Source organism: Schistocerca gregaria, chromosome 3, assembly GCF_023897955.1.
Source record: "Schistocerca gregaria isolate iqSchGreg1 chromosome 3, iqSchGreg1.2, whole genome shotgun sequence".
In the NCBI taxonomy this organism is placed as follows: Eukaryota; Metazoa; Arthropoda; class Insecta; order Orthoptera; family Acrididae; genus Schistocerca; species Schistocerca gregaria.
Genome location: NC_064922.1, coordinates 329,289,574 through 329,316,292, shown reverse-complemented (window position 1 = coordinate 329,316,292; position 26,719 = coordinate 329,289,574). Strand labels below are relative to the sequence as shown.

General features: G+C 41.0%; 1 protein-coding gene across 1 annotated transcript in view; it reads left to right on the top strand.

Annotated features, from left to right (window-relative positions):
- LOC126353793 (carboxypeptidase N subunit 2-like) overlaps positions 1-26,719 on the top strand; it is a 110,357-nt gene that overhangs the window by 852 nt on the left and 82,786 nt on the right. The window lies entirely within an intron of this gene.

Below are 26,719 nucleotides of genomic sequence, written 5' to 3'. Positions count from 1 at the left end.
ACTAAACTGCGAATCTGACATTCCCGAGCACGACGGAAAGCATTGCGACTCTGTAAAACGGAAACTTGTTTGATGCAGTTACTAAGTTCTCATTTGCAGAAATAAGGAATACCAATAGCCGTACTTTTTATAAAATATAATAATGAAACGACTAGTGCCATACCGTATTAGCGTCATCTTCAGGCCTCTATGCAAGCTGAATGGTGATATCCAACCATCGGTGAAGTAGGACGTCTGGTCTCAAGGCTTTCTATTTGCATAATGTGTGCACTACAGCCACCTAACACCTATCAGCGTAAATAGAAATCTACGAGATCACTAAATATACATGATATTTGTCCTAATGAAACTTGGGTTGACTATCACCGTTGAGACTGCATAGGTGCCTTAAGACAACACTAATGTAGTGTTCGGAACTGGTCGCGTAATTAAAATATTTTACAAAACGTATGACAGTCGGTATTCCTAATTTCTAAGAGTATAAGACCAGCCATAGTCTCACGTCCACTTCAGTGATGAATCATCTAAAACTAAGTTTTTAGGTCTATTGTGTGGATGCCCTTCGTCTCAGAATGAATCTACATCCTTACACATAGTGGCAACTATTTATTTACTGCTCGTACAAAATTGATATGTGTTTCAAAGTTTTACTGATCTTCAAAGTAGTCATCGTCATTGCGTATAACCCGTTGCAAGCGATGTGGAAGTCGTAGGATACTCTTAGCAGTGCCATTTGTGTTGACAGTTCGAGTGGCGCGGTCTATTGCCCGACGAATCTGCAGCAGTTCTGAAGCGAATGCCGTGAAGTGTTTCCTTCAGTTTAGAAATCGAGTTGAACTCACGAGAGCTTAAGTCAGGGGAGTGCAGTAGGTGGTATAGCACTTAGTAGCCCCATGAGTGAAACAAATTAGTAACAGCTTGCACTGTATGTGCTTGAGAATTGTAGTACAAAATGATGGTCAGACCCTGCAGAAAGTGTCATCACTTCTGTCTCGGTGCTGTTCATTTTTGGAACACAAACTCCGACTTCCAAATCGCGTGCAACGGATAATAAACAATGCTGGTGACTACAATGAAGGTCAGTAAAACTTTGAAACACGTATCTATTTCGTACGAGCTGTAAATAAATAGTTCCAACCCTCGTATATATACACTTTGCGTATACGATCACGTACATGAGTCGTCGACAGACCATGTGGAGTTTTTTAACGTATTTGCACTTCGTTCTCAAAACGTCGACGACACATGAATGTAAACGTATACGCATTGTGTAATGACAGTCTGAAGACTGGCACGATTCTGTTGAAACTAGTTTGGAAAAAAAGGTCTTAAAATGAATAGATCTTGGCTTTTACCAAAATTATATATAATCTATATCCATTTGAACCTGCTTATTGATTTCACGTCTTGGCGTCCTTTTGTAAATATTACCCCTCCTCCCTCTCTCTCTCTCTCTCTCTCTCTCTCTCTCTCTCTCTCTCTCTCTCTCTCACCCACACTTCCCCACAGTGCCAAATTGATGACTTCTTGACGCCACGGGAAGTGTCCCATAAACCAATTCCTTCTAATAGTAAAAAAAAACTGTGCCACAAATTTCTTTTTTCCCTAAATAGATTTAGAACCTTCTCAATAATTATCGTATCTGCCCATGTAATCTTCATCACACTTTTAGCAACACATTTCAGAAGCTTTTGAACTCTTCTTGGCTGGTCTGCTTATCGTCCACGTTTCAATTCAGTACAAAGTTACACTCTAGACAAATGCATCCAGAAAAGACTTCCTGACGCTTAAAAGTGTATTAAATGTTAACTGATTTCACCTATTCAGAAATTCTTTCCTTGCTAGAGCCAGTATACAGTTCTTATCCTCTCCATCACGGCAACCCAAATAGCGAAGTCCGTCTACCACTTTTAGTCTCTCATTTTCTAATCTAATTCTCTCAGCATCATCTGATTTCATTCAACTACATTTAATTATCTTTGTTTTGTTTTTTTTTGACGTTGATCTTATTGCCTCTTTCGGAGATTCTATCCATTCCGTTGAGCTGCTCTTCAAAGCTCTTAGTCGCATCTGGCAATACAATGTCATCGTTAAACCTCATAGCATTTATTTCTTCACCTTGAAATTTAATTCTCTTTCCAAATTTGACCTTTATTTCCTTTACCACTTGTTCGCTGTGCAGACTGAATAACAACGACGATATTCTACAACCCTGTCTCACTCCCTTCTTAACCAGTGTTATCCTTTGATGTGCTTCGACTCTTACAACAGCTTCAGTATGAGTTGTAAATAACCTTTCGCTCGCTGTATTTTATACATGCTTCCTTTAGAATTTCAAAGATTGCGTTCCAATCAAATCGGTCCAAAGCTTTCCCCACAAACGCTATAAACGTACGTTAGCCTTTATTTTTTACCTATTTTCCATGCCAAATCATAGGATCCGTATGGCCTCGCGCGTTCCTACATTTTCCTGCAATCCAGAGATCGGCTTATACAAGCTTTTCCATTCTTCTACAAGTAATTCGTGCCAGTGTTTTGCAGCCACCACATAAAGCTCATGATTCGATAGTATTCACACCTTTCAGCATTGGTTTTCTTTGGAATTGGACTCATACACTTGTTTAAGTCCGAGGTCGTTTCGTTTCTTTCATACAGCTTAGACACAAGGTGGAATAGTTTTGCTATGGCTGGCTCTCCCAAGAGCACAATATTTTTTTAGAGAATGTCGTCTATGCCATGGGCATTGTCTTTCAGTGGTCTGCGAAATACTTTTAGCGTCATGGAATCTCCCCTCTCTTCTTCATTTACTTCCACTTCTGTTTCTAAAATATTACGTTCAAGATGATTTCTCTTTTATAGGTCTTCATGTTACTTCCACCTTTAAACTTTTCCTCCTCTTCATAGTACTGACTTTCCATCTGACCTCTTGACATTCCTACAGCTGCCTCTCTTTTCACCAAAGGTCTCTTTAATTTTCCAAGTTATGTAGGCTTTTACGGCCATGCATTTGTTTCCTAGCCATTCCTGTGCACCCAGTTTGCCGTTTCTGTGAGTCTTATTTTTTAGACGTCTGTATTATCTTTCTCCTGCTCCATCCCATCATTTTTATATTTCCGCTTTTTTTCAGTTAAATTCAATAGCCCCTCTTTTATGCAAGGATGTCTACTTGTCCCTGTATTTTTGCCTGTCTGATCCTCTGCTGCATTCAGTATTTCATCTTTCTAAGCTTCCCCTTCTTCTTCTATTCCACTCGTTCCCCTGTTTCAGTCAATCGATGCCCAATCCTCCTCTCAAATGCCTCTAGTTCTTTGAGTTTTTGCAGGTGCCATCTCCTTAACTTTTCTTCAGTTTTTATCTGCAGTTCATAATCAAAGTATACATCTATTCCAAGAAATGTCTTACAGTTTAAAATCTGGTTTAGAGATCTCTGTCTCACTATTGTACAGGATGTGCCAGGAGGAATCGTCAATACTCAGGGATGACAGGAATCATCATTCGAAGCTAAAAGGCCTAGTAAACAGAGGCTTTAACATTCATACCTTAAGAACTATGAGCGCTTTTTCATCTTCGATACTGTGAAACCAATCTCTCCTAATGCAAGCTCTTTGATTTCCATATTTTGAGAAGTAGTAGTATATACCAAATCAAGAACATGGACTCTAAGGCGCATACCTTAATAGCTGTGAGCACTTGTTCAGTAGAAGAGATGTATTTCACAGTAGCGAAAATGAATAAGTGTTTGTAGGTCTTAAGGTATGAATCTTAGAGCCTCCATGTTTAGCAAGCCGTTTTGCTTCTAATAATAATTCGAACGTTTGCAGAACAGTGATGAAATAGTTTGCTCAGTCTTTTCTCTTACTCGTGCAGCTCTTATAAGAGGCTTTAACATTCATACCTTAAGAACTATGAGCGCTTTTTCATCTTCGATACTGTGAAACCAATCTCTCCTAATGCAAGCTCTTTGATTTCCATATTTTGAGAAGTAGTAGTATATACCAAATCAGTTCCTTTGCTGTGCACCGGTGCACAGACAGTAGTTTACTGTTTGCATATACACTCCTGGAAATTGAAATAAGAACACCGTGAATTCATTGTCCCAGGAAGGGGAAACTTTATTGACACATTGCTGGGGTCAGATACATCACATGATCACACTGACAGAACCACAGACACATAGACACAGGCAACAGAGCATGTACAATGTCGGCACTAGTACAGTGTATATCCACCTTCCGCAGCAATGCAGGCTGCTATTCTCCCATGGAGACGATCGTAGAGATGCTGGATGTAGTCCTGTGGAACGGCTTGCCATGCCATTTCCACCTGGCGCCTCAGTTGGACCAGCGTTCGTGCTGGATGTGCAGACCGCGTGAGACGACGCTTCATCCAGTCCCAAACATGCTCAATGGGGGACTGATCCGGAAATCTTGCTGGCCAGGGTAGTTGACTTACACCTTCTAGAGCACGTTGGGTGGCATGGGATACATGCGGACGTGCATTGTCCTGTTGGAACAGCAAGTTCCCTTGCCGGTCTAGGAATGGTAGAACGATGGGTTCGATGACGGTTTGGATGTACTGTGCACTATTCAGTGTCCCCTCGACGGTCACCAGAGGTGTACGGCCAGTGTAGGAGATCGATCCCACACCATGATGCCGGGTGTTGGCCCTGTGTGCCTCGGTCGTATGCAGTCCTCATTGTGGCGCTCACCTGCACGGCGCCAAACACGCATACGACCATCATTGGCACCAAGGCAGAAGCGACTCTCATCGCTGAAGACGACACGTCTCCATTCGTCCCTCCATTCACGCCTGTCGCGACACCACTGGAGGCGGGCTGCACGATGTTGGGGCGTGAGCGGAAGACAGCCTAACTGTGTGCGGGACCGTAGCCCAGCTTCATGGAGACGGTTGCGAATGGTCCTCGCCGATACCCCAGGAGAAACAGTGTCCCTAATTTGCTGGGAAGTGGCGGTGCGGTCCCCTACGGCACTGCGTAGGATCCTACGGTCTTGGCGTGCATCCGTGCGTCACTGCGGTCTGGTCCCAGGTCGAGGGGCACGTGCACCTTCCGCCGACCACTGGCGACAACATCGATGTAATGTGTAGACCTCACGCCCCACGTGTTGAGCAATTCGGCGGTACGTCCACCCGGCCTCCCGCATGCCCACTATACGCCCTCGCTCAAAGTCCGTCAACTGCACATACGGTTCACGTCCACGCTGTCGCGGCATGCTACCAGTGTTAAAGACTGCGATGGAGCTCCGTATGCCACGGCAAACTGGCTGACACTGACGGCGGCGGTGCACAAATGCTGCGCAGCTAGCGCCATTCGACGGCCAACACCGCGGTTGCTGGTGTGTCCGCTGTGCCGTGCGTGTGATCATTGCTTGTACAGCCCTCTCGCAGTGTCCGGAGCAAGTATGGTGGGTCTGACACACCGGTGTCAATGTGTTCTTTTTTCCATTTCCAGGAGTGTATAAAAAGAAGACCCGTGATGACTTTGTGGTTCTGCATCCAGTTTTACACTGCAGATCTGTCGTAGCCTTGAGAACACCGCTGTGCGGTAGGTGTTTACACCTGTGCTTAGTCTATGAAGTTAAATTCGCCAAGATGCGCTAGAAAAGAAGGGGAAAGGTGAGGAATTTCAAGTTGCCCTCAGCGTAAATTAGAACCTTTCCATTCCCAGTGGGGTGAAATAGAGTGCCACATACAATTATAGACCTGCCAATACGACAAAACAACATGGCGTGCATGAAAAAAAAATAACGAATTGAGGAGATAAGGACTGGATTGGTTTAGTCCCAGATTGCTAGTTCCATTCTGCCCCCCAATTTGAAGGTGCATTTGAGGGATTTCTTTCGTCTAGTCATATACTGGCCCTGGGTTACACTTCACCCAACCAATTCAATAAATGTACTTCTTAAAATAAAATACTATCCGTGTGGAGCTCACATAAACACTACCTTGTATATGTTTATGTGTGTTTCCGCAAGTGTACAGATAGATTAATTTATATGTCACGTCTGTTGCTATTCTGCATGTTCCTTCATAATGACGATACTGTCGAAATGGCTCATAGCAAGTAAACGGAAACGTTTTACAGTCTAAAGCTGACAATGTTTTCTTTTGGAAAATATACGGAAGCTGTGGACCCGGTTACAAACAAAATTAATAACAATTGCGGGTTTCAAAACACACGTGGCACAAATTTAGTTATGCCAATCAGTATTAAAAAGTAATACAACAATTAGAGTAATGGGGCATATGAGTTGTTTTGTAAGGAAATAAAGGGTTATACACGGAAGGAGAAAAAATCGCAACACCAAAAAGGAGTTGTTCAACGTAAACGAAAGTCGGTAGATGTATTTCTGAATCTAAAAGATGATATGTATTTAGATTTTGCAACTATCGCATAAGAGTGCCACTGGCAGTGTCACTATCAGGATGCAAATCATGTTTGCTTTTAATACACGATGTAATGGACGTGAGCATTAATTACTTTTGAGATATCACTTGGTGAGATGATGTTAAGAGTTCCTTACCAATATCTCAGTAAGTTTGATCGAGGTCTTGCAATAAGGTTACGTGAAGTTGGATGTTCCTTCTGCGATACTGCAGAAAGACTTGACTGGAATGAAGCTATTGTACATGGTTGCTGGCGGCAGTGTTCTCGAGAATGTACGATCGCAAGAAAACATGGCTCCGAACGACCACGTAACTCTACCGAGAGGGAAGACCATCGTGTTCGGCGTATGGATCTGGCGCATCGTACTCCTTCTGCAGCAGCAATTTTTGCTGCAGCCGGCACCACAATGATACAACGAACTGTTACGAATCGGTTACGTCAAGGACAACTCCAAGACAGAAGCACTGTAGAGCGCATGCCACTGACCCCACACCACTGTCATTTGCGGCTTCATTAGCGTCAAGCGAGAACTCATTGGAGTGCAGGTTGAGGCCTGTTGTGTTTCCTCATGCCTCGGTTGTCAGTGATGGCCGTGTGTTGTTTACACGGAGGTCAGTTGGTGGCCTGCAACCAACCTGACTGCAAGCTAGACACTCTGGACCTACACTTAGAGTTATGATCCGTGGAGAGATTTCGCTCGACAACAGTAGTTCTCTCGTGTTTATCCCATATACGCTGACTGCAAAATTATACGTCATGCTGATGATTCGACCTGTTGTGCTGGCATTCATGAACAGCTTTCCAGGCGGTGTTTAGCAACAGCACAATGGTCGTCCACATGCCGCTGTTGCAACCCGAAATGCTCTGCAGGGTGTCGACGTTTTGCTTTCGCCTGCCCGATCGCCTGACCTGTCTCCAGTCGAGCACTTACGGGACATCATCGGACAACTACAGCGTCATCCACAAGCAGCGTTAATAGTTCCTGTTTTAACCGACCATATGCAACAACATGGAGCTCCATCACAAAAAAATGACGTCTGACACCGTACAACACAATGCATGCCCGTTTGCATGCTTGCATTCAACATTCTTTCAGTTACATCATTTATTAATGTACCAGCATTGCACATTTGTAATGGCTTCTCTCGCGCTTACGTTACCTTGTGATCTCATAATGTTAATAACTTAAATATGTTACCTAGACAAACGAACTCCCGAAATTTCATTACTCTACCTTCATTACTTTTTGGTGCTGCAATTTTTTCCGTTAAGTGTAAATGCCATCAAAGTCGAATCATAGTTAGTAAAGTTTAATCCCTGATTCTCCAATTCCAGGCGCATTATCGTAGCATATTTTGTTAGCTATTTTTGTTAATATCCGCCTCGAGTTTCTCAGTGAGTCTAAATTTTTAATATTTATGATCGTTAATTTTCAGTAGGAGTCTAATAGTGATGCAATATGAATAAAATTGGTTGGCGAGTATTTCTAGCTCCTTTACATAATTCATTGGATACCGTGGATTTAATCATACAGAGGGCGGCTCCTAAAGGCCGTGAAGGCCCAAGACCCATGTCATTCTCTGCTATGCGACGTCATGCGGATGCGCTTTGGAGGGCATGTGGTGAGCACACCGCCCTCCAGGCCGCTTTACTAATTTTCCAGCCTGTGGAGCCGCTACCACTCGGTCAAGTCACGAGGCTGAGTGCACGTAGTTCCCGTCCACCTCCAATGAAAAATCCTTGAAATTACCAGGAATCGAACCCGGGTCCTCCTCAAGACAGGTATCTATACTGACCACTCAGCAACAGAGACGGACGGTTTAATCATATGAGGGTATAATTTCAGATCGTTCAATCAAAATTTGACGTACACAGTCATTATTCGTATTAATAGTAGAAAAAGACTGCATACACTACTGAAATATGCTTACCGTTTAGGTATCACAGTAAGCTGCCTTAAAAGTCCTATGTGTATAAAGGTGAACCATTGTAGATAGAATCAGTTTATACAGCGTCAAATTTAGCAATTGTGGCACAACTTTTCGAATAAGTTGTATACAAAAATGGCAAATTTAGAATACTATCCTCTCTTGGACATATTTTGAGAGCGCCTGAAGATATCAGTTGATTTAAAAGGATAAATCTGCCCTCCGTCTGTGACGCGATGGTTGGTCTGAACACCACAGTGCTTTGCTAGGTGAGATGCAACTGGAGACGGTACGCACTTGCCCTCCTCCGACCTAGAGAGATGCCGCAGCCGAAAGGCGGTGGTTTCGTATTCTGAACAACCGCGGTTTAAACCCCCGTCCAGCTATCCAGACTTAGGTTTTTTGGTGTTTCCTTAAATCACTTGGGCACGTTACTGTCATGACTCCTTCGAGAAGGGTATTCCCCTCACTTTCCCAATCTTAAGTTGTGCCCTGCGTCGACCTCGTGGTCTGTATGAATTACAATGTTTTCCTGTATAAAATGAGATTATATGGGATTGATGGAATAACCAACCAATGGATAATGTCAAATCTAATCTAAATTACAAGGAAACTTGTACGTGGTAATTCGACCAATGCATTCTGGGGACATTATTCTTACTACGGAGGAATCACGTATGGGGTTCCCCAAGGCTCAGTTTTAGGTCCGCTATCGTTTCTCTTATATGTTGGTTGGTTGGTTGGTTGTTTGGGGAAGGAGACCACACAACGTGATCATCGGTCTCATCGGATTAGGGAAGGATGGGGAAGGAAGGCGGCCGTGCCCTTTCGGAGGAACCATCCCAGCATTTGCCTGGAGTGATTTAGGAAAATCACGGAAAACCTAGATCAGTGTGACCGGATGCGGGATTGAACCGTCGTCCTCCCGAATGCGAGTCCAGTGTCTAACCACTGCGCCCCCTCGCTCGGTTTCTTTTATATGTAAACGATCTTCTGCCTAATATACAACAAGCAGAATATGGTATTTTTGCGAATGACACTAGTATTGTAGTCAATTCAAGCATACATACAGCAACAATGTTCTTATAGTATCATTGACTGGTTTTCTGTGAGTGGTCTCATCCTCAAATTTAAAAAGACGTTACATATTTAATTCTGCACTTCTACACCGATTATGCGTGACTTCAAAATCCTGGGAATTTAAACTGGAAAAAGAATGTTTTGAAGCTCCTAAAACAGCTTAGTTCAGCGACATTTACACTTAGAATTAATGTAAATCTTGGGGAAAGACAAATCTTAAATTGACACAGATTGCACATTTTCATTCAAAAATGTCATATGGAATAATGTTCATCGGTAAATCATCTTTAAGAAAGGAAGTCTTCATTGCTCAAAAAAGTGCTTTAAGAATAATGTGTTGTACTCACCGTCGATCATCCCTTGGATGTCTGCTTGAAGAGTTGGGCAGTTCCACTACTTCTTCGCAGAATATTCATTCCCCCATGAATCTTGTTGTAAATAATTCACTGGAGTTCAGAAGGAACAATGATGCAAACAATTAGAAAATCAAAGCAAAAATTACATTCATTGGGGCACATTGAGGTTGCCTTTAGCACAAAAAGGGGTGCACAGTTCTTCAACGAAATTTTTTGATAATGTGCACTATAATGTAAGATCTCTGACTGGCAGCAAAGTAATATTTGAAACTAAACTGAGTATGTTTCTCCCTGACAAAATCCGCAAAAGAATTCCTATTATTGTAATGTGTAGAATTACTCACTCACCCGAGTATATTTTCTTTTTAAAAAATAAATAAATTTTGTAAATGATCAGTATGTAGGCATGTTTACAAAGTAATTTGCGATATGCATATTACATGACTCGTTCCAGATCATTACGATTTATCATGCAAATGTTCCAGGGAACATGAAACTAACTAATTGAGGCTGTTAGAGATCGAACACAAACCCGATTTGGGAATGAAGGTAGAAAGAAATCAGCTACGCCCATTCATTTGCATTAAGCCTTTTAAGGAAATCACAGAAAACCTAAAAACCTAAATCTGGATGGCCAGGAAGGTTTGAACCATCGTCCACACGAATAGGAGTCCAGTGCCTTACAACCGTGCCGCTTCGGTTAACGTCGTTAAAGGACGTTAAACATTACTCTTCATTCTTCCCTCCACACAGCAGACTTCCCCTATCCATTAAAGGGGGGACCTCCAGTTTACCATGGGCTCTGAAGTACGGTAGAACTTGGCACGTCGAAATCACGTCGTTATAAAAACTAAGCTAGAAATGATTCGGGAGGAATTTCCATTGGGCTGATAAAATGCAATATAAGACATTCTAAAAACATCTCAATTTACTATCAACAAATCTTTTATCGAACCAGAAGACACTCCTGGACCCCTATCAAAAAATATAGAAAAAAGCATTCTTGATACTATTTCATCGGAAACCATCAAAAAAAGATTGCAGTAGCTATACGGGCATCAGTGAGGAGACTGTAGAACGAAATTATTGTAGAAGGACATAGTGGCTTTATGGCAGGCCGATCCTGTGTAGATAATATATTTAATAAAAACCCGAAACTCTAAAAAATGAAGAGCCGGGGTTAAAGGTTTACATATGATTTCCACACATTTACAAAAAGCGCATGACACAGTACCACTAAAGAATCTATATCGATATCTAGAGGAGAGGTCAACGAATAAGGTATACGTTTCTGCAGTTAAAAACGTTTGCGCGGGGTTATAGACAAGAATTAAAATAAGTAAAGAGATCTCACGAGTAACATGACCAATCAGAGACCTTAGACAAGGGTACTATGTACCACCTACACTGGGTAAGCATTATCTAAACGAAGATCTGAAAGAGTGGACGAAAAAGTGTACAAGGATGGGCCTAGATATATATGGAGATTATCTATCGAGTTTACTATTCGAGAATGACCAAACAATATTGGCAGCAGATCGCCATGATGTAGAGTAGATGATGAAGAAAATTATTTTATGAGGATAACATCCCTCTGTAGGAAGTAAACAACGTCACATTTTGTGTCAAGAGAATAAATCTGAGAGCTATAATCTCAGATCACAGTTCCAGTAAACAAGAAATAAGGTAAAGGAAAACACAAGTTATATAAACAATCAATAAGCTGAATCCATCCTTTGGTTAGATAAAATTACGGAAATAAAAAAGGGTAATACTTTTTTTTAATTTTTGACCCAATAGTTTTGATGATACAAGTAGAACCAGTTTCCGCCTGCAACGTCCCTCTTCGAATGCTATGGATGCCATTTAATTAACATCTGATCATGCGTTGTCAGAAAAAAAATGACTATTGTAAACCCAAACCGGCTGTGACTGTAACAGAAAAAAGTTATTGTATCAAAATTTAAAAATAATCCCTTATAATAAGCCAATCACCGCATCCGCAAACGGAATGTAGTTTTTACAAAAAAGAGTTACAGGAATCACCAATGTATTTGTTTATATGGAGGAGGATCCTGCGAAATGACAAAACAGGACAAAAGAAGACTTGAAGATTTTTTGAGAAGAGGTAGAGTCTGAAGGTGAAAGAAAATCCCAAAGAGAGAAAACATGAATCAAATTAAAATTCTCACGTGCATCATCGAAAAGATGAAAAACGGCGTTATGAACGGTATGGGCTTGTGACGATGTTAAGGAATTGCTAAGAAAAGTACTAAATTGATAACCTCCACACAAGAGGAAAAGAAGAAGACCCCGTGCAATGTGGAAAAATCAAGTTTTGGAAGATATACAACGAACAGATTTGAAAGATTTATACAGGGATCGAGAATCTTGGATTTGAAGTCGCAAGAAACGGCATAAAGAACTGTAAACTACTTGGTAAGGAAAAAACAAAAATAGAAAGTAATTACAAATTATTTTGTTGAAGTACCCGTCCTGGCACACACCAGAACTGGTTAAGGCAGACCACAGAAAACCTAAATGAAGACGACCAGACAAGGATTCGAAACTTGCTCCTCCTCAATTAGAGTGTAGCAGCTTAACCGCCTTGACACCCCGCTCACTAAAAGACTGGCTACTGGGAGACTATCTGTTGTGGTTGGCAGGAGAGGAGGCCGAAAGGCACGCGTTTTAGCTCACACAGGTTGGCGTGAGGTCTGGAACAGGACAAGGAAATTGGAATTTAGAAAAACGGACGTAGCTGGTAGAATACTTAACTTTAATCCATTAATGACGAACGTCGCTCTTGACGGTACATGATTCACAATATCAGTAGTAACTGAATATGGCGCCTTGCTAGGTCGTAGAACATAACGTAGCTGAAGGCTATGCTAACCATCGTCTCGGCTAATGAGAGCGTATTTATTCAATGAACCATCGCTAGCAAAGTCTCTCTAGACCTGCCGTGTGGCGGCGCTCGGTCTGCAATCACTGATAGTGGCGACACGCGGGTCCGACGTATATTACCGGACCGCGGCCGATTTAAAGGCTACCACCTAGCAAGCGTGGTGTCTGGCGGTAACACCACACTATCAGCAAATCTTCTTCGACAATAACTGGTGAAAAATTGAGTACGGTCACTCCGGTAGAGTCAACCTGCGTCCTTTATCCCACAGGAAAACCACGCAATTCCCAATTATAACACTTGAAGAGTTGCATTGCATTTCTAGCTTTTTAACATACATTAGACTCTTTTTTTAACATGTGGTTTCACCCATGGACGGTCTCGCAGGTAATGTTTCATGTCATTGTTATTGTTATCATGCTACACAGAGAATTATTAAACTTGTTCCTTTCTTCTATAAATGGCTATATGTACAGCTCCGAAACCAAACATCATGTTGAAATACTTAAACGTTTAAAGAAAAGAAAAATAATTAATGGAAGGAAACTAATGTAGAGGAAGTGGAGAGGCTAATAATTAATGGAAGGAAACTAATCTAGAGGAAGTAGAGAGGTTACCAGTAATAGTAAAAAAAAAAGACAAAGAAATCAGCAAAATAATGCTAGGCGTAAGTAGCTGTTGTATATGATTCTGTTATCAGTTTACCTGCACACAACGAAGGGCAACCCACCAGAATCTGGAGCTCTGCGGTACTCTCGGCACTCGGCATCGGAAAACGTGCCTGTGTCATTCTGGCAGATTTCCACATTGGTCTTCACATTTTCGGTATGTAGTATGTTATCCACCACAGGCGACTGAAGTCCTTTGCATTGTACGGCATTGCAGGCAGACCTCTTTGAAGCGACGTGCTGACATGCCTTCTTCTGCAGGAGAGCGTACCAAGCCAGAACTGCTAATACTCAGCATGCACTCAGGAGTTGGAGGTTCTCGGTTCATCTTGCGAATGTGTTATCCTACGCGCCATGTGCTGATGAAAGTCATCATACCTTTTGTATTATTTCCTCTGACGATGAGTCCATGATGATGTAGTGGTGTTAGACGCACTGAGTTTCGTGTTCGCTTCCACTCTGAAGACTAACATATTTTTGTCGTTGTCTCTTGGGATACGAGTCTTATAATCTGTTCACAATAGCATGTGCTTCTCTGTCACGTATAATATCATACAAACTGCAAGCTCTCACATTTTTGTGAGTCTCACATCGAGCCACCCTGCCATATGTTCGGGTGTCGCAGTTTCTCCACAAACACATCTGTCGAATTTTCTTATATTAAATCTACAGAGAGAATTAACGTCCTGAGTAAACGCACCAAAGAGTCAAAGAGATTGTTTAAACTCTTACCTTGCAAGCAAAGGCAATTTTGTGTGCAACTAATACTTTTGATAACTGACATTGTAAATATTATAAGCGACCACGCAGAATTTTAGAGACGATAATAGTAAAAATTGTTATGCATGTTTTTTCAAAATTCCAAAATATTTTTGACATATTTGAATATAATCAAATTATATTTTACTATCTGTTATAAGGTAGATAAAAATAAAAAAAATTGTTTTTTGAAAAATTTTATTGGAGCGTATGGGGATTTTATTGAATGAAGTTGTGTCACTGACTGGTTTCTTTATATTCTCGCCCAAATGCTGTCTCGAAGATGTGCCTAAGGAGAATACATGCTAGCTGCATCGCAACACGCATCCAGAAAACCGCTAATGCCTCAATCTGATTGCCGTTTCCGCAAGTGGACTCGCTCTTTCGTTTCATAGCAGGTGTTCTGTATTTGCTGAATAGCTATGTTGCTGACAAAGGATTACTGACTACAGACTTTGTAAAGACAATTCTAAACACTTTCTGTGGCTCAGATACCACAAGACGCCTTTCTATATATCCAAGTAGGCTGACGGCTGACTGCTCGATTTCACTGTCCTCAAACTGCTCCACTCGAAACGTTTTCAACATTCAGGTTTCGGGAGCCGAACGAGACATCTCAGTTGGCTACTTCATGCTGACACTAACGGTACCATCGCGTAGGATCCGTGGTAATTTCTTTAATAGCATTGTCCTTCATACAAATGGCCGGTTTTGGAAATGTAAACCACATTGTCAGCAACAATGAAAAGTTCCTTTGTTAACTTCAGAAAATATGGCTTTCTCATCCAGCAGTTTCTAAAACTTTTCATATCTTCTGTTTAGTTAATGCTGCATCTGATAATTTGTCTTTATAGCTGAAACAATTTATGTGGTCGAGTTTAATGTAATGTGACCAATACTGCGAATTCTACGATTTATCCAGATATCAAGATCCCCAGTCAAAGGCCAAAGCGACCTCAAAATCAACAATATTGCCGAGCGAAACATTTTTTGCTTTAGCTCCGGAGATCGACGGATTACATTAGTTTATTTGGGCTTAGCATCCATTAGGCAGTACAGTTATTGTTAGTGGGCAAGTTTTTGTGTCTACAAGTGGATGAGAGATGTTACAGGAACAGTAAAAAAATGGAGTGAAATGTGATTAATTTTAGAAAATCTATGACAAATAGTTGAGAATAGATTCTCCTTCACGATAAAGATTGGGGGTCTCATCAATGTATTGTCAAGTTCAAGACGGGCTAAACTCTGAATGATCTGATCTGGTAAACACCACCGGCAACAGTAAATGGCGTCAGGAGTCTGGGCAACAGTCAGTCGCCGAAATTTATCTTAAATCAACTTCTTTCTTTCCTATTCTACAGCCACTATCAACTTCTTAAAGGTTGTAAGCATCTACCAAAAATAAAAATTTATTTGTACTCGTACATAATGACAGGCTAGTTTGACCTTTATAAGCCATTATCTAGAGATAGTCGCCGTATGTCAACGAGAAAACCTAGAACAGAATAAAAACACTGAGGCAAGTCGATTTAGGAAATAAATTTTTTACTTTGTCATTACCTTATAGACCCAAAGTGACCATGTTTTAGTCGCTTTCCCGTAAACACTGAATGAATCGTTCTATTTCGTCGCATAATTATGATATCTTCTTGATTATCAGAAAGGCTTCCACTGTTTGAGCTCAGTATAACGGAATGATATGCTACACGGGCTAAACCAAAGCTCTTGAATACAGCACGAGATTCATACCATAGTCTGCTCTCCTTAGTTTGCCTCGACGAAATCCCGTTTCGTTATTAACAGTCATTTCATGAAGGTCGATCTGTAGATGAGGAATATTTTTATTAATAATACGTCTTCTTTGGTCATAGTACTATAATCTCTCATTTTCGTCCAACGCGGAGCTAAAATACAATTTTCGAGCATTACTTTGACGTTTCTGTGCATTACTTCTGCTCTATGTTATCAGCTAGCAGTAAATGAAGTAAATGGACAGCACAGTTATTACTTTTAACGGATGAAACATCTCAGACCGAGAGAAACGAAATATGTGAAGTATTGTTAATAATTATCTTCCAGTGCCGTGAAATTTTCGACTTCTGCGTCGGTGAAAAAACTTCCACATTTGCACTTATAATTCAAATAATGTCAGCTGTCTGCGGCTGTAACCAAGTATTCAAATGACACATTGTGATTTGTAGTTCTAGGATGTGTGAAAGAAGCAGAGATCATGTTATTATCGTTCATGTAATAGAAGGAATGAAATAATTCAAGGCAGTGGCAGTTAAAAACTTGGTTATATAATTACATAAATTACATATAATTTGACATGCTTATTAGCACACAGTGTGAGTAAATTGGTCATCACAATTTTGCTACTTCTTTTTCATAAATACGCTATAGTTATAACCTTCTGAAGAAGGGCATTAACTGCCTGAAGCCGGTTAAGGAAATAAAATTTCTTTTATGCAACTGGTTGCTGATTATTTCGATATATACTACACATCTTAATATCTCACGAAGCATTATTACGTTCTCAGTTGTAGTTCTAAAGTCACTCTAGATGAATACTGGGATCTTTTTTTTCGTAATATCTCGTAGAATTTCTGTTTCCATCGTCCTGCAGTTAAGCTCATGTTCTGCCCGTGAAAGACCTCGATATGGAAGAAGGGTTACTGGTTTGCTGGAGCTCAGAGAACAGTCTCTTTACATATTTATCCCAGCACCTTAATAAGATAACTTAAGATTCCTTAAACACGTCAACGTTCAGCATTGTTTGCTGTCACCCGTGTGGTGCGCTGTACACACTATTACAAACCGCTTCTATCTGTAATGCTGATGTTAGTTTCTTCCAGCTAGTTTCTTGATATAAAAAAGTAAAGGAGGTAAACTTGACAGTGCATCGTTATGGTTCCCTGCTGTAACTTATTATCTAGCGCTTTTGTCTGCAGCGTTGCCGCTGTTCTGAAATTAGTTCCTTGATTTCAAAACCAAAAGGGGTAAATCTGTCAGTGCATTACATAATCTTAATCCAACCTGTTTCTTCTGTTGCTCTTCAGCCAGTCAGTAGTTTCACCTTTCTTACTGATCATAAAACTTTCATAGAAAATATCAGGGGATCAAAAAGCAAAAGAAAAATGAAAAATAAGTAATTTGAAATTTATTTCGAAGGGTGCAATTGTGCGGTGCAATTATCATTTAAATGCATGGGAGACCGGATATGCATCAGTAATGGTAAAACATACTAATGTCACGGTAATAGCTATTCCATCTGTAGTTGGGGTTGCAGTCGACCAGAACCTGCTGTCAGTGGTACGTCGAGTAAAATTACTGGCTGCTGTATTTCATACTGTGCCCGACAGCGCACACTTGTCAAGGGTGACAACGGGAGACATAAACGATTGTTGTAACGGACACTGAAGCTGAAATTTCTGCATTTGATGTTCTGTCCCGACGTCAACCGTTCTGTTAACGCCAGTCACGGTAAATATACAGGAAACATATTCGCAGTTGCGAATACGGACAACAATCATCTGTATAATGACATGGCGACAATGAACATTTCTGCCCGACTTTCCCTCTAAGCGCGAGCGGTCACCTTATTACTAAGCTATCCGAGCAGGCCGCATAGCCAGACGCTACTTCCAAATGTTGTCAACTATGTGTATAGAGCCTGCAGTCGTATACATTATGTAGTTCCCGCACACGGGGAGAACATTTTAATTGAAAATCGCTGCCGGGTATGGCCGAGTAAATACGATATTGCAGTACCCATGTTGTGAAGGAGTACAATGCAGTTTCCTTCGGACATGCATGCATATCCCAAGGAACATTTCATCGTACTTCTTAACAACACAGACACTACGATATCGTAGTCACGGCATCGTTTGGAAGTAGGACTTTGAGTGAAACTCTGTTATCAGAACCCGTGTGTGCAAGTGCAGCCTTCCACTCGATCTGTGAGTTGCGTTAGACGTATTCGTCGTCGTTGAAAGCTGTAATTTAAAACAAAAATTAAAGATAAGGGAGTGTTCAAGAAGCGGGAGAGACAGAACAAGTGTTCAAATCATGCACAGACGCCAGCCGAAGTGGCCGAGCGGTTCTAGGCACTTCAGTGTGGAACCGCGCGACCGCTACTGTCGCAGGTTAGAATCCTGCCTCGGGCATGGATGTGTGTGATGTCCATAGGTTAGTTAGGTTTAAGTAGTTCTGAGTTCTAGGGGACTGATGACCTTAGAAGTTAAGTCCCATAGTGCTCAGAGCCATTTGAACCATGCACAGACTCGGAGCACTAGACCTATTTACAGACTGAAATCCCATGTCATTGGTGCTACACCACTATTTGAACTACGGAACCAGCTTTCGAGGATAACCGTGAATACTCTGCCAGTGATAACTGTCACTTAAATTTTGCCTAGTCTGTCGGTGCCCTTCTGTGAAAACTGCAGTTGGGCGGATACAGCACACGAGCATTTCTGGACAGCGCTTCTTAGTTATGCTTATTTACACATGTTGGGAAATAGAACGAATGATCACTGTAAATCTGTTTACTAACCCAAAATTCGTATTTAAAGAAAGGGTGACGTAGTGTTATTTGTAAAAAAAGAAGTTTTCTAACCAGCGCTCCTGAAGCAACACGCACCTGTATTAGTGCCCACTTCAAACAGAGTACTGACCCTCAAGAATTCATTTTATGGCTCGCCATAAAATGAATCCTCAAATAACAAACTCACTACTGCGCCGAATTGTTCTGAAACAAGGAACCATTGTCACCTACGAACACCCCCTCCTCCCCCCCCCCCCCCCCCCCCCCCCCTCGACCACGTTTACGCGCGGCTCAAGCCAGTGAGTCAGCAGCCGAACCAGCACCAGACAAACAAAACACTCTACGTCCCATGCACCTGGGAGTACTCATGGCGCAAAGGTGTTTTATAAATTTAGCGTTATGTCGAACTGTCTTTGTCTTACATAAAACAACGCCCGTTTTAAGTCACGCTATGCATTACTAATAGACGTACATTTGTCAAGTTGTTCATAAGAGTCTCATCCCAGTACACTGCATGGTGAGGTCCGGATATAATTCTACTGAAGTCACAGCTCTTTCATAAATCCGAGACTGACGGTGACCAATCGACCTACATTTAACATACTGCTTCAGCTGAAAACTCTTCCCTAAAATATAGGCCTAACGTAAAATTTTACGTAGTAAAATCTGATTATGATGTAACATAACAGACACCTTCGGCCACTACTCAGAATTGCTTGAAATTATTCGTCCCGTTCCATATCGATTGTTTTACTTACGTTTACTATGTCGGGTTTCTTCGTGTGGTTCAAGTTTTGGTATTTGATTTCTCTTTTACAAATTACTCACAGCCTTATCAACATCCGGTCAAAGTTAGAACCAGATCCTATTGACAATCGATTAATCAGCTTTGTGGGGGATAACTTCACGAACCATTGCTTCAAACTTGATATGAGAGCACTATCTATCTTAATTTTGACATTATTTTTCAGAAAACGCTTTGTAAGCATCTTTGATATTTCAGTGTAAGTCCAAGGTCAAAATACCTCGATTCTGATGACTAATTTTACTTAAAATATGGCTTCTTAATTAATGTTTTTTAATTAAAAAATGGATAGAGATAGATCGATAATTCTCGAAATACTTTGCTGACACAAAATCAAATTTTACTTGGTCTGATCAAAGAGATTCGTTTTATATGTATAAAAATAAACATTCTCTACTACAGTATTCTTATTTTAGTAATCTTCTAGCATTACTGTTATTAGTATTATTATTATTATCTTTATTATTTTATCATCCCTCCCACCTTCACGGATCAATCTGTAAATTATGAAGACTATTTCCATGGGAACGCTTCCAGCAATTTGAGAATTGTCCATATGACTGGCTATCGCCATAGCCTAAAATTATATCAAATATTATTTGATTCATACAAAATACTGCAATTCTGGCATACGGCTTTTTGACGCCATAAGAATGTCACAATCCGCTAGAATAAAAAAAGCCAGTCTGAACTGAAAGTGGGCAGTTGTGGCGCGTCTTGGCACAATATAGACGTGTGTAGCAAGCAGTCGTTTTGATAGCTACGGCTATTTAATTTTTCAAGATGGCGCTGAATCATTGATGCGACGAGTAGTTTAGTGTGTCCCATTTATTCTGTTTTTTATGCTTGGAAACCAAACAAATAAACAATCCACACAAAGTTTTTGTTTGTTCTTTGTAAAGCTAAAAATCACCTCAAACAAAAAATAGTTTCCTGGACAGCGAATAATCTCAAGATAAATATGACCACAGGAGTTGTGTATCTGGCAATCAACAATACTAGTGGGCGCTAATATTAACGATATTTCAAATAAACAAAAGTATATCACGTTGTTATGTTTCGCTATGAATCTCAGGGTTTTGTCAGAGTGTTATACGACACGCAGTTGGCAATATTTCGTGGGATGCTGATTTTTCGTGGCGTGTATGGTTTCGAGGAGATTCTTATGTCAAAGAGATGTGCTCTTATAACCGTGGGAAGGCGTCTCTACACTTCCTTAACAGCATTAGATCACTTCGACAAACACCTTCACGAGGTAGTCACTGATACAGACTGAGGAACTGCAGTTAATAGATAATGTGGAAGCTTATAACGGAGGTGTTTTGGCGTAGATGGTAAACCCCGACAGAAAACAGGGCAATTCGGAAGTGTCCATAGTGTATTCTACTTTTTGTGGGAGCTTCCGTGATACACATATTTTTGACGTTAATTTATGGTACTTTGTATATTAACCATAACTTTTTCTCTTATTATGCAGCTATATAACCAAACATACTTCATTCCCTCCTGTTGCTTTCGTATGTGCATTGGCTCTGCTGCAAGCACTTCTGGATGTCAAACTGACTGAGTAAAAGATTTTACTGAAATGCATTACGCAGCACTGCTGTTCACTTCTCTTCACCTTGCTATTACGTCAACTAAATGAGACGTAAAAGTATTTACACGTTACCAGCTGTGAGATGTCAGTTGAGCAATTCAGCACACCCCTGAGATTCTACAGAATCTACCCCCAGTGACCTACAGGGATAGAGAACTTCCCATAGAATCATGCGAATTAAAAGAAAACGAGTTCACATAATGGATAATAGCTTATCTAATAAAATTACCCCCTCCCGCCGGAGGTTCGAGTCCTCCCTCGGGTATGGGTGTGTGTGTGTTATTCTTAACATAAATTAGTTTAACTAGTGTGTAAGTCTAGGGACCGATGGCCTTAGCAGTTTGCTTCCTTAGGAACTCACGCACATTTGAACTTTTGTATTAAATTACCAGGGTAGTCCAATTAAGAATGAAAATAGGAGTACCGAGCCTCAGACGGACATATTGCTAACAGAAGACATCAGATTAGGGAAAGGAAGGGTCACATAACAATCTCATTTGTTGATAAAAGACATAAAAAATGTTTTATCCATTACAAACACAATCAATTAGCAAGGCAACAAGGCATTGGAAACATGTACGTTGGTGGGTCATGATACGAACACTATAAAACCGTGTTTGTGAATACGATCAATGTCTGCGAAAAAGATAAAGAATATACGCGATAAAGTTTAACAAATGCCAGTGCTCCTAAGCGCCTAATGCCTAAGTGGATAGTTGGTGCAGCTACCTGGCTGCGAAAATTATTTCACAGAAGCGAAACCTTGATTCAAGATAAACAACTTCGCATCTCCTTCGTCTCAGTGAACGCACCTTATTGAAGTACGACACCCGAGTATGGTGCAGTATCGGCTAAGAAGTCTGTTCAGCCCTGACATCTGAGCTCGGTTCTAAGTTGGGGACATCTCTCTGCAGCTCTGAGATGGCGATTATGGTATCAAGTCCTGTGATAAAGTATCTTCTACCATGCCCCTTCAGCAAGTGCTCTCTACAATGCTGTGAGGATATGTGTGTTCTCATTCCCATCTACAGGACGTAGCTGCAAACAGTCCTGTTGGACGAAGATACGCAACTGAGCCTTATAGTAGAGATTGAAAATACCGCTTTAGTTGCAAATTTCTTTTATTATCACGACCGGTTTCGGGCTCTCATAAGCCCATCCTCAGCTGTCGCACTGAAAATAGCAAGAGGCGGGAGATAACTTTTACACGCCGCAACACATATGAAAAACATAAAATTTCATAAAGAAAGTTATGGGCTTATAGACAAAAAAAGAACTGTTTTGTTATCCTGTCTATCCAAAAATGGTATAGATCGCGTTTTAGATTCCATCATCCAGCTACGATGCAATCATTTGGTTCTGAAATCGATAGCTTGTAAATTTTACATAAATAAGTTCGCAACTTTACCGGACACAAATTTTAGAAGATACAGAGTTCAGATTTTCTGACGAACACCAAACATTATCACAAGTTTGAAGTAGTCACGTAGCGGCTCTGAACCTTCACGACGAGGTTATCACAAATTGTACTGACAATTCATGTGAGGTTCTGTCGATAACTGTCCTTGCGTCTCTTCGTTGCTGTTCTACATGCACTACGATACTGCGCACAACTCTTATCAGACATTATACTGCCTGCTTCCTGTTTCACAAGGCGACACGCCAACGTTCTTCTGTCCTGGAATCCCGACAGAGTTGCAGCGTGCTACTTTTCCATCATTCCATGACATCTGATTCATATGAAAGTAAAGGCTCGTTCCTTTCCCTCCTATATAATTTATATAAATATGTTACTTTGAGTTCTGAAACAGTTAGCTTGTTGTTTCCATCTTCGGACAAGGAAATGAAAGTGTTATCCTGTTGGTAAGATTTTTATTTCAGTTGCCTTACTTTCAAGGTAGCAACGACTGGAAAATAAGTGGTAGATGGTGTGGAATAGTTTTGTTTCTTTTGGTTTTCCGTCGATTATTTTGTTCTGATTCAGTTTCTCTAGTTAACAACTCAGTCACTTTACATTAAATAATTGTACCTTCGCTCGATTGAAATCCAATATTTCTTCGGTATGGTTGGAGATAATGTTAGTCGCTGTCCCGTGCGTTACTGTGACGGCTCTAACAGTTCTACGCCTTTTCATTTTTTGTCCGTCTCATTTCTTGGGAAGTAGCGTTGTTCCGTTTTTGGAGGACTGTCGTTCTCAGAACACATTCTATGAATATGTTCCTTTTGTATTATTTTTTCGTGAATCATTTCTACTGAAACATCGCCATTTTCTAGTGTCTTTCTTCCTAGGTCGAATATATCTATACATCCGGGATTTTTCCTCGAACGTCATTGATTTTATTATTAAGTATCGGTACTTTTGTTCGTCTTTTGAACTGTACAAACGTTTCAAGAAATCTTCAAATACTTGTACACTTTGGTCTCTTTTGTAATTGTAATCTTCGATCTTAACTGATGTAATCTCATGTCGACTCCTGTACGTTTGTGGTTTTCTTCATATTCTGCTTGTTTTATATTGTTTCTCATATCAAATTTATATTCATCTCTCTCTCTCTCTCTCTCTCTCTCTCTCTCTCTCTCTCTCTTTCTCTTGCTCTCTTCAGTATATTCGAGCATGATCCCATTACTGTTTAACTGAAACTCTTACCTTCTTTTTAACGTTCTTCATTTCTTGACACTTGTGCTATCCATGTTACCCAAACTTTCCAAACAGTTATTTATTGAGTGGAATGCAACGTACTCTTCCTGCTGACGCCCCGTCATCTGTGGCCTGTGGTATTCCACACACCTTTAATCGTCCATCGTCCAATACCACACTGTGCATATTCTAGATACTTGCACCTGCAGGTAGCAATTTTGTGGTGGCCCCGACTTGGAACGTCTTACAGAGATGCATAATCAACTTTAAATTCAACTATTTATTTCTTGACTGGTGATAACAGAGGAGCAGCACCTTACAACTCCACTTAAGTAATATCCGGCGTTCCCCAAGAAAGTGTTACAGGCTCTGTATTGTTCCTGATCTATATTAACGACATAGGAGACAATCTGAGTAGCCGTCTTAGATTGTTTGAAGATGATACTGCCATTTACCGTCTTGTAAAGTCATCAGATGATCAAAAGACTTGTTTTCCATTGGCATTAAACTGTCAAAAACAAACAGTTTCGTGACTGAGATGATTCCGATTTACCCACTGAAAGAAAGATATGCAACAAAAAGTAGTATATAAACAAAACTATTCGCAGAAAAGTTTACCTGTGAGTTACGTTATTAGTCTCCCTCTCTTTCCTAGTGTTTATCCCTTCGAGAGGTCCACCACTTTCCATAACTTGCAAAATTCTTTTTTTCTTTTTTTTAACTTTACGGCCGGGAGTCCTTCCAGCCGCCTCATGCAACAGTTAACCTTAGGGCGGAATTCGTGTGGGCCAGTTGTGAATCGTGTAAACTTGTCTCTGTTTGTTGCCGTGTTGTAACATTTGTGTATAGCAAAGGTCGCCAAACTACGGCCTGCGGCCCGTATCCGGCCCGCCATGTCAGCTCATACGACCTGCCAGTGGTTCTTGGGTATGCCTGATAAAACGTATGGAACAAGACACTTTGTGATATGTTTTAAATGTAAATTTTATGTTTAGAATACTAAGAAATCTTCAAACTCGAAGCGATCTTCTGACTGCTATGCGCCTAGAGTCTACTACGTTCAGTTTTAAATTTTTGGCCTAGACATTTTACAGAATGATGATGCCGCTCGCGGTCGGCATTTTGTCAGTTATCCGGCACGCAGTTAAAAATATTAGGTGACCTCTGGTCTGTAGTATTTTCTGGGGAGATCAGAAACCAGTCCAGAGTTTGCACAAGCGGGCGATAAGACCCCTAAAATGCACACAGAGATTGGCCGGTGTACCAGACCAACAACAGTCGTTAATCCTGTTCCCGTATTCAGAGACCACTATTCCAATTGTTGTTGAGTCGATCCGGGTCTCTCATATCTCCCTAACTCGCAAAATAACGCGCTCCGCGTTTTGATATACGAGCAGATCTGACTTATTGTGCCTGAGCTGTTGTTGTGGTCTTCAGTCCGAAGAATCGATTGATGCAGCTCTCCACACGACTACACCCTGTACAAGGCTCTTCATCTCTGAATAACTTTTGATCGTGCCTGCTGTTTTCGAGGCATGGTATCCCTCTACAGTTTCTACGCTCCACATCTCCCTGATGCCTCAGAATGTGTCTTATCAACCAAGTCCTCCTTTCAGACAAGCTGTGCCATACTTTTTTCTCCAGTTAGAAACTATGTGACACTGTCAGAGGCAACCTAAGCTGTGTGACACTGTCAGAGGCAACCTACTTAAGAATGCCAGAGTCAAAATTTTCTCAGTACCGGTGGAACATAATACGCAAGGACTTTGGTGCGATTTTTATCATCCAGAAGTCCACAGCATATTGTACAAAGTTATTAACAGGACGATACAGACCAGTGAAGAACTAGCAGGCATATACCTGTTGTGGACAGACGCCTGCGACACGTCTAGTGCACTAGACACTCAGCAGCACAGGATTTTGTGTCGAACAGTCGCATACGTTCGGCAGACCAGTAAGCAAATAGCCAACCTGATCAACAGATGATCTGCGTCCAACCATTTCGACGCAACGACAATCACGACACCAGAGTTTAACCAATTTTCTGCATTCAGATCAGCCACCACATGGATAGTCGCCCACAGGCGCTCTCTATCTTCCAACTGTGACACACTGGCTATTTCTACCTCCTCTGTGGGGCCAACATGAGAAAAACAAGGAAAATATCAAAATATAAACAAATCTTTATTAATTTCTTAATCACTACATTAGACACAGCCTTTAAAAAATGTTAGTGAACACAGCAACCAGACTGGCTAACAAACTAACGACATAACAACAACAAACCGACAGGCTCCTATCAACATCAAAACCCAGCAACACAGCTTGTTGAGACCTGGAAAGGAAGCTGCAGGAGTCGGACGAACGAGGTATCCCTCTAAAAACGGCCAACTTCCCAGGAACACCCAGCCACAACGAACCTCTAGCTGCAAATTACACAAATACGCAAGGATCATGAATATAAAAACTGAGAGATTTGTAACAGTCTTTTTTTTTCTTCATTTTTGTTTCAAAGATCAAATCACTCCCAATGTAAATGTGTTGAATTCATAAAATTCGTAACATTAAAATAATAGTTTCTTAACAGCAGATTCTGTATCCCTTCATTAGTTATTCGATCTAGCCGCCATTTCTCCCGCATCCTTCTGTAGGGTCGTTTTTCAAAAGCTTATGCTCTCTTCTTGTGTGAACCGTTTAGCACCCATGTTTCCCTTCCGTACAAGGCCACATTCCAGACACGATTCGTCAGAAGAGACTCCCTGAAGCTTAAATTTATATTCTGTCTTAACAAATTTCCTTTTTTCAGAAATGATTTTCTTATCACTGCCAGACTGAATTTTACTCCTTTCTTCTTCGAGCATCATCTGCATTTTGCTGTCTAAGTAGCAAATCTCGTCTGCCGGCTGCGGTGGTCTCGCGGTTCTAGGCGCGCAGTCCGGAACCGTGCGACTGCTACGGTCGCAGGTTCGAATCCTGCCTCGGGCGTGGATGTGTGTGATGTTCTTAGGTTAGTTAGGTTTAAGTAGTTCTA